Here is an 8,004-nt window from a genome sequence, read left to right as displayed (position 1 = left end):
GTCCCCAACCGCTGTCCAGAAGAGAACGCTTGCCCTGGCTCTGGGACTAGGGCTTTTAATCCGCTCCGGGTGGCTCCGTTCCCCAGTGGCGCAGGCTCGTTCCTATCAGAGGGGTTTATTGCAGTCTCTGTTTGCCTCCCGTTAACAGCAGGCGGGAGGGAGGGAGAAGCTAGGAATTGCACACCCGCCCCGCAAGGCAGGTCAGTCTTTCCCAGAGGCTTGGGGAGTGGCTCTGCTTTCACTTTGGCCTGTTCGCTCCATCTGACGCTGTTGTGGGCCGGATGTAAACCAAGCTGGCTGGGTTTCAGCCCAACACTCATTGCAGGGCCTCTTGGCGAGGCACCAAGTCCCAGGGTTAACCAGGGCGCCCTGGGGCTTCCAGCTCCCTGCACAAACAGCAAAATCTCATACCCAGTGTGACGAAGTGGGACTGTTCTTAATGTTTCCTCTGAATAGTGTGGGGGTGCCTCGGTTTCCCCTAGGCAGTTCTTAAGGATCTAGGTGGTGGGGTAAGGGTGTATGATCATTGCAGATCCCTAGAGGGCAGGTGTGTGCAGGGGTCTGGACACAGAGAATGGCCGACACCCTGTTTCCTGGCAACTGATGGCCTGGGCCCTTCCCCCCTGCAAGGTGAGAGCTAAAGGGTTGGAGAACAAAGGAATCAGGTGCCCTCCTGGCCGGGGAAAGGGACAAAGCCCAGAGGAGGAGGGGCTGGAGGGAGTTTCAGTTTGGGGCTGGCTGGGACATGGAGTGAAGGGCAGACGTGGTTGTCTGGCTCACTGCCCCCCAAAATGGACCCCCCGCAGCTGAAGGGTCCGGTTCTCTGCACCTACAAGCTCTGTATTAGACCATGTTCCTGTCGTCTAATAAACCTACTGTTTTACTGCGGGAAGCAGCGCGGGGCGAGGGATGTGCTGGCCATGACTTCCTGCAGCCCCCGTTGGCCTGCAGTGGGGAACCGCGGCCAGTGGGATCCGCGATCGGCCAAACCTGCGGACGCGGCAGGTAAAAATACTGGCCCGGCCCGACACGGGGCTTACTCTGGGGGGCTGCGTGCCAAACGTTGCCGACCCCGGTGCTACAGCAATCTCCTGTACAGCAATGGCTGTTACAAGCCAGCGTAATTTAGAACAACCCAGAGTCTAAAGCTCAGGTGTATTTGAGGATCTGGGCCAGTACTTGGCTGTTTCTATAGTAATGACCCCTGAGCAAGCAGTGTAATGTACATGCTTATCACTGAGCTTGTCCAGAGGCTGCACGTCCATCAGAATGACTAGATGTCCTGATGTGTAATAAAAACACTTCGAGTCATAAAAAATCAACCCAGCCTACTTTACAGGGCCTGATCCTTCTCTCCCTTACAGCATCTGAGCAGTAGGAGAATGGCTAATACGGGCCAGTGTTATGGTTGTTGTATTCTATTTATACAAGTATAATACTGGCCAGTATTCTAGTTGCTGTATTGTGTTATAAAACAACAACAAAAAAATAAAAAATAAAAAATACAAATTAATGTTTTGAATTAATTTAGGGAAAAGAATTTACAGCACAGTACAAGAATTTAAAACATTTAAAACATTCCTTTCTTTCTCTCCAGTATTATAGTCTCTCTTGTTCCAATTTTGGGTAGCGGGAGCGAGTAGTATAAGGGCCCTACCATCAATCAAACGTTAACCCCACCCCTTGGCCCCATAAGCCCTGCACACGGGTCACTGGAAGTCCCACCTCATGGGAGTATTACTTCCGGGGTCAAGGCAGACACATATCCGGAAGCAAGGTGTGTCATGTGACCCCTGTAAGAACTCCTCCCACTGTCCTCTGCTGATCAGGATGGATTTTGCCCCCACAGGAATGCCTCGAGAGAAGATTTGACCAATCAGGGGGAGTTCCGGGGTTTGTGTGACCCCTCTAAGAACTCCTCCCACTGCCCTCTACCAATCAGGAGGGTTTTCAGCCGCTGGGGACCACCCCGAGAGGAGATTTGTCCAATTGGGGGGAATTCTGGGGCGGGGTGACCCATCAGGAAGTGGCTCGTGTGACCCCTCTAAGAACTCCTCCCACCACCCTCTACCAATCGCGATGGGTTTTGGCCACAGAGGACAGCCCCAAAAGGAGATTCGACCAAAATAGGGTGGGTTCTGGGATGGGGTCAACCGCCCAGAAAAGGGTCGTGTGACCCCTCTAAGGACTCCTTCCAACACCCTCTGCCAATCAGAGTGCAGCACCATCACCTCATAAGTCCCAGCACTGGGAAGAGGAGGCCATCTCTTACCAAGAAGACGTGGTTTAGAAATTGTGGAAAGGCTGAGAGGAAACGTGGACTCCTTTACCACCCCTGTGAGAACTTCAGACTTTGTTTTAGCCCCGAGGACCTTTGGAGTTGTGTGGAGAAAGCGCTACAGCAGCGACAGTTCTGAAGAGGATGAGAGAGAAGCCAAGGGGATTCCTCTGGCCCAGCCATTGATGGATATGCCAGAATCTGACCCTGAAGCCCAACCGCTCATGAGACACCCCGATGAGCATGGTGGCCTCTCGTCATCCGCCACCCTGGAGGAGGAAGGCGATCATGGCTTGGGGGAGGCACTGGCAGACAAGGTGAATGGAAAAGACGTAGCTCAGGTAAATGAATGATAAAGAAGCGACGGTCGATGATTGGGTGTAATGGGGTTAGGAACCAGGGGTTGTGTAAATCTAAAAACAAGCAGTGGGAACTTACGCTTGTTTCTTCTCTGAAAATCTCTGGACAGCTTGACGATGCCTTTCTAGAGGACCCGGAGGCCCTGGACGGCGTTGCATCAAGCAGCAAAGGTGAACCAGGCCCATCTTGTTTTTGCTCAACGCCGCTAGAAATTGTGAAGATGACTCCGAGGAGGACGGCTAGGAGGAGTTTAGGAGGAGGCCTGGCATGGAACTCGCTGAGCCAGTGCCACGTCACGAGCGTAAAAATGTTATGCGGACTATTGTACGCGTTGCTGTTTATGCTGTTCTTCATCACTGTCTTAGGGAAAACTTTTTGAAAATTGTGAGGGCTGTGTCATAGATGCCCCAGCCCAATGGCACCATGACTGTGTGACTTGGACTTCAATGGCTAGAAACTGCAAGTTCTGGGGCCTGTGTGCTGAGCTGTGTTTGGAAAGCTTATTGAACACTATTATTGCCATAGGTTATGTTATGCAACGTCTGTGCCTAACCCAAGAACATTTAGCGCAAGGGGTGACCTTGAGAAATGCTGTGCAATTCAGTGGAGACCCTGACCGTGTTTTAAAGAAAATGTCCAAACCGGAAGATGCCTGCTTACAGCGTTACATTGACCGCCTGGTCCACACAAAAAGGGACAGAACCCTGCTTAAGAAAAAGATTATTTGTAAGAAATCTAAAAGGATTAATTGAGAGAATGATGAGGGGACAAACATGCAATATAAAACTTGGTCGCTGTACATTTTAAAAAATCGAATGAAAAGGGCTTTGGATTATCTGTGTTTCTGTTAGAAGGTCTCTGGCCCTTAAGTGAGCTAAAAGTTTTAATGGAGCATCTGGGTTTGTTTTCAAGAAGCTGTATGATTTTTAAATTTAAAAAAATGGTTTGTGAGAACCTAGGTCTTGTGTCTTTGTGTAAAAGAGACCCATTTACAGCAAAAAGCTGTGAAGTGGGAGGGGAACAAATCCTAAAAATGTGTTTACAGTGTAACCCTTCTGCCCATCAGAGTTGGCCACAACAGGGGCTGGGTTCAGTATCTAGGAGCTCCATTCCAGTAACACGATGCAAAACCAGGTCAAGCCCCCACCAGTGGGGCACTGAAGTGCCCCTACAACAAGTTGAAATCACTGAATACTGTGTTAAGTAGTAGGGGGGCCTCAGAGCTGGGGCACCATAAACCCAAAGTGAATTCAGCTCTGCAGTCTGTAACCAAACTCCTAATAGAATCAAAATTACCTCTGACATTACACAATGGAGAGAAAGTACAATTGGTGCTTGGAGCCCTCAGAAGGAAGCTCACACCACTAGGCACAAACCTCCAAACTCTCTCAATTCACTGGCTTTTGGAATCCTTGTCCCTTGCCTAGCGAGTGCTACTTAGTTGATGGTGAGTCCCTCCGTCATAAAAGGCCAAGGACAGTTCCACTGTCCTTGATTCACATCATCAGGATAACAACACTTTATTCTTCCTGCCCCAATAACAGAGAAACTGGGGATCCCACAGCAGCCAAAGTGACCATTTGGGCTCCTGTGGGCTCATGCTAGGTGGTGTGAGTGTCCTGTGCAAAGGAGATCAGCTCCTGAAGTCCTTTTCCACAACTCACCACCTGATGTCAGGGTAGAGCTCATCCTGCCTCTGCTTACAACACGAAAACAAAACAGGGATGGTTCAGACATGTGTTTGAGTACAACAGAGTTGACTCATCCTGTTGAACTGAATGGTTTTAACCACACCCCCACTGAATAGCGAAGGTAACTGTGATTCCTTACCCTTGTTGCTATAGGGATAAATTTGATGGGTGTGCACCCATAGTAAGGGAGGTGGGTGGGTGAGTTCGGATTAATATGAAATGAAATAAAACCTCAGGAATTCGCAGATGCTATTGGGCAGTTGAAATATAATCCCTGGAGTTGGTAGAACACTATTGGACAGTGAAAATGACCCAGGAACTGGCAGAACTCTACTGGACAGTTTAAATATGACCCAGGAGTTGTTTGAATGCTATGGGTCACTCTTTCTAGCAATTCAAAGCCATTAAAAGTTTAAAATACTATATTTACCCAAAAAACCCAAAACAACCAACCAAAAAATCCCACCACACACACACACACACACACACACACACACACACACACACACGTCTAACCCAAAACTGAAATGTTTGAAGGGTTCACAAATCTTCACCATGCTTTAGAACAAGCATTTGCTCGAAAGAGAAATTTTTAAAAGCTGTGGGTGCTTATTATGGTTGTGATACAACCATTTTATTTCAACCCCCCACCCCAAACTTTAAGCATGAAAGAAACATGTTTAAAAAACAAGCCCCAAAGACATTTACTGAGATCTGCAAAGGGTCCCCACTTGGAAATGGGTACAGTTACATTACGGATTGGTGATTTACTGTTTAATACTATAAGAAGGCCCTACAGAAAAATGTATTTTAACTAAAAGGAAAAAAATGTGGCCAAAAGCAGCTCGGTTGTGCAGACAGCTTAATTTGTTGGATCATACTAAAGAAGTTCTGTATTAAAATCACAAATGAGTTTGATTCCCCATAGTTTAAATTCCAGGGTATTACTAATTAAGAGGTCTCTTGGGTTTTGGTACTGTTTCTCTCCCTCGCCGTGTGAAAGTTGCAAGCTGCTAATTGTGTTAGTACATCCTAGACGGAGTCTGTTCTCAAAGCAATACTTTGTAACAACAGAAACAGCACACAGAGACTCCCCGCCCTTTTGTTGTATTTATCTGGCTTTGTTAACGATTGTGCTTTAAAATAGAGATAGAGGATGTACGTGGATGGATGCTTGGTGTGGATAATAACTGAATGATCAGGGAGGTGCCAGCCTAAGAATCCAGTGTCCGTCGGCCAAAGAAGGCGTCAACCAGAGGACCCCCGGAGGGCAGACTGGAATCCACCCAACAGCTTCAAGGATGGGAGAACCGAAGAACAAGACCGAGCCGTCAGGAATGTGCCATCTGCTGATTGATTCAGCAACAGCATGATGAAGCAATTCCCATAGACTGGCATAGGAATAAATTCCTATAAAAAGGGACTCTAGAAACGGAAAGCTTTGGGGTCTGATTCTGCAAACCAACTTCCAGGAGCGTCAGATGTGCATCTGACAAGGCCCTGCTCCCTCCTCGTCTCCAGGCCACCTGGCCAGTGGCTTGGCATGAGCAACTCTAAGGCTGGTAACTCTGATAACAACCTTGCAGAACCTCTGTGTGTGTGTGTGTGTGTGTATGAATAAATGTGTGAATAAATATGAAATTGAATGGAATGTTATAGCTATAACTAACTGCTTACTATGATTCTTTCTGTATTCACAATAAATGTGGCATTTTGCCTTTTCCCTTTTAATAAGATCCTGCTGGCTTTTATTTTATTGGTATAACAAATTCCCCCACCCCAGATCACAAAAGGGAATGTTAGGGAGGGGTGCCTAACGTCCTGAAGTAGCTATTATTTGAGAGTTGTAGCGATCAAACCAACCTGCTAGCTCCTATTTTGAAGTCTGTTTGAAACAAAGGCTTAGGATGGTGTAAAAACCTCAGGTATTTTGGAGACTCTTTCAACAGAAACTCTCTTGAATGGCTGCTGGACTGCAAAAGGAGCCATGCTCCCTGTTTTTAACTCTGAAAATATATATTCTATTCTATCACTCGTTGGCCATGCTGTCTTAGTAAATAATGGTGCCTATGTTTCTTGCAGTGTGATCTGTTTAGCATGGAACCAGTCACTGTAAACTGCATTTCATCACCGGGCCAAGGTAAAAACCATTTTAACTGGAGTTTTGCTTAATAACTTCAGGTATTACACAGGTTGGATAGGGATTTGGGGGTAATACTAACTAACATTTTTGCTTGTTCTTTAATCCAAAGGCCCAAACACACATGGGGGTGGGGTGGGGGGGGGCATAACTTTCTGCAATTGGCTTTTAAATGCATGTGGGTTTATTGAAAAGTATTTTGTTGCAAACTGTGTTTTAAACTCTCTCTCTCTCTCTCTCTCTCTGTAAAAAAATAGGTGGTTTTTTTTAAAGTATATGGCTGCAAACTGATGGTAATGGTGTGTTTCAAACTAACAGGGTGTTTTTTTACTGTGCAAAATGTGTTTTAAACTGGATTTTAAAAGTTGATTTTAAAAGAGATGCCCTCGACTGGAGGCTCTCAAACTGGCATGTCTGAAAATGGGGAGGTGGAATCAGATTCTCACACAGTCTGGTTTAGAAAATTCCCCAGAGGGCTCTCTAGAATAATGGGTCCCCATCTCCTCCCGATGACCCTCACGGAAGCGCCTCAGAGTCTGACTCTCAAATAGCATCTGATGTAGATGGTCCCGTAGAGGAACCCCCAAGTAACCCTGAAAATGCAGAGGTGTGTATGGAGAGAGTGAGAAGTTGGCAACGTGAATTACCTAGATTTGGGGGGGTCGGTGTATTGTGAGGAATTTCATTTTGTCAAGCTTGAGCGAATAAATTCAGCTCAGCAGGTTGTTGAAGCCATACAAAGGGGGATACAGTTAGTTCTCCATGACGTTAATGGTAGGGTGGGCCCTGATGATTATGTTCAGTTACATTTAGAGAGCCGTAATTTAACTAACCCGTTGTTTTCGGTCTGAAGAACTAGGGATGAGCTGTCTGCTGAGGATTTCGTCAATCAGACCTCAAAGCTGCCACAGAGCAATAGAGTTGCATGTCAATGGGACATTGCACCTCGTTGTGACAGTTGTAAAAAAACAGGGGTGGAGGCCGCTCGTAGAGTTTTAAATTCTATCCTCAGTAGTCAAATCATCCATAAAAAAGAGACAATGTTTAGTAGACCTGACTTACACGGCTACCAATCTGTGTTTTGCGCGTGGGCTCTTGGCCGTCATGTCTGACCATAAACCTACGGACGCGGAATCGTTAGCGGGGGGATGAGAAAGTTGCATGAGAAACTGGGCTGGTCAGATCAAAAGAAGATTATGCTCAGTGACGTAGTAATGTCTGAACAGCATTTAGGAGTCAACATACAGGTGGTGCTGTATGCGGCGAAAGGGGCTTTTTTTAAATGGGGGGGGCAGTTTACCCCAAGACTTATTTCATCCTGTTGCACGATGAGCATTACTATGGGGTTCTGGTTGTGAAAAAGTTGTTTGGAGCAAAAAATTATGGTGAGTTTTGCCCCACGGTGCACAGTCCCGGCCACTCTTGCAGGTCCAGCTGCTGCCTCTGCTTGAGCGTAACATGCTCAGACAGCGTGGACGTGCAGCTGAGGTGTCCTCGCTGTAGACTGTATTGTCAGTCCAGAGAGCGTTTAGACA

This window comes from Natator depressus, chromosome 20, assembly GCF_965152275.1.
Source record: "Natator depressus isolate rNatDep1 chromosome 20, rNatDep2.hap1, whole genome shotgun sequence".
In the NCBI taxonomy this organism is placed as follows: domain Eukaryota; kingdom Metazoa; phylum Chordata; order Testudines; family Cheloniidae; genus Natator; species Natator depressus.
The sequence above is the reverse complement of the archived record's forward strand: the minus strand, read 5'-3'. Positions refer to the sequence as shown.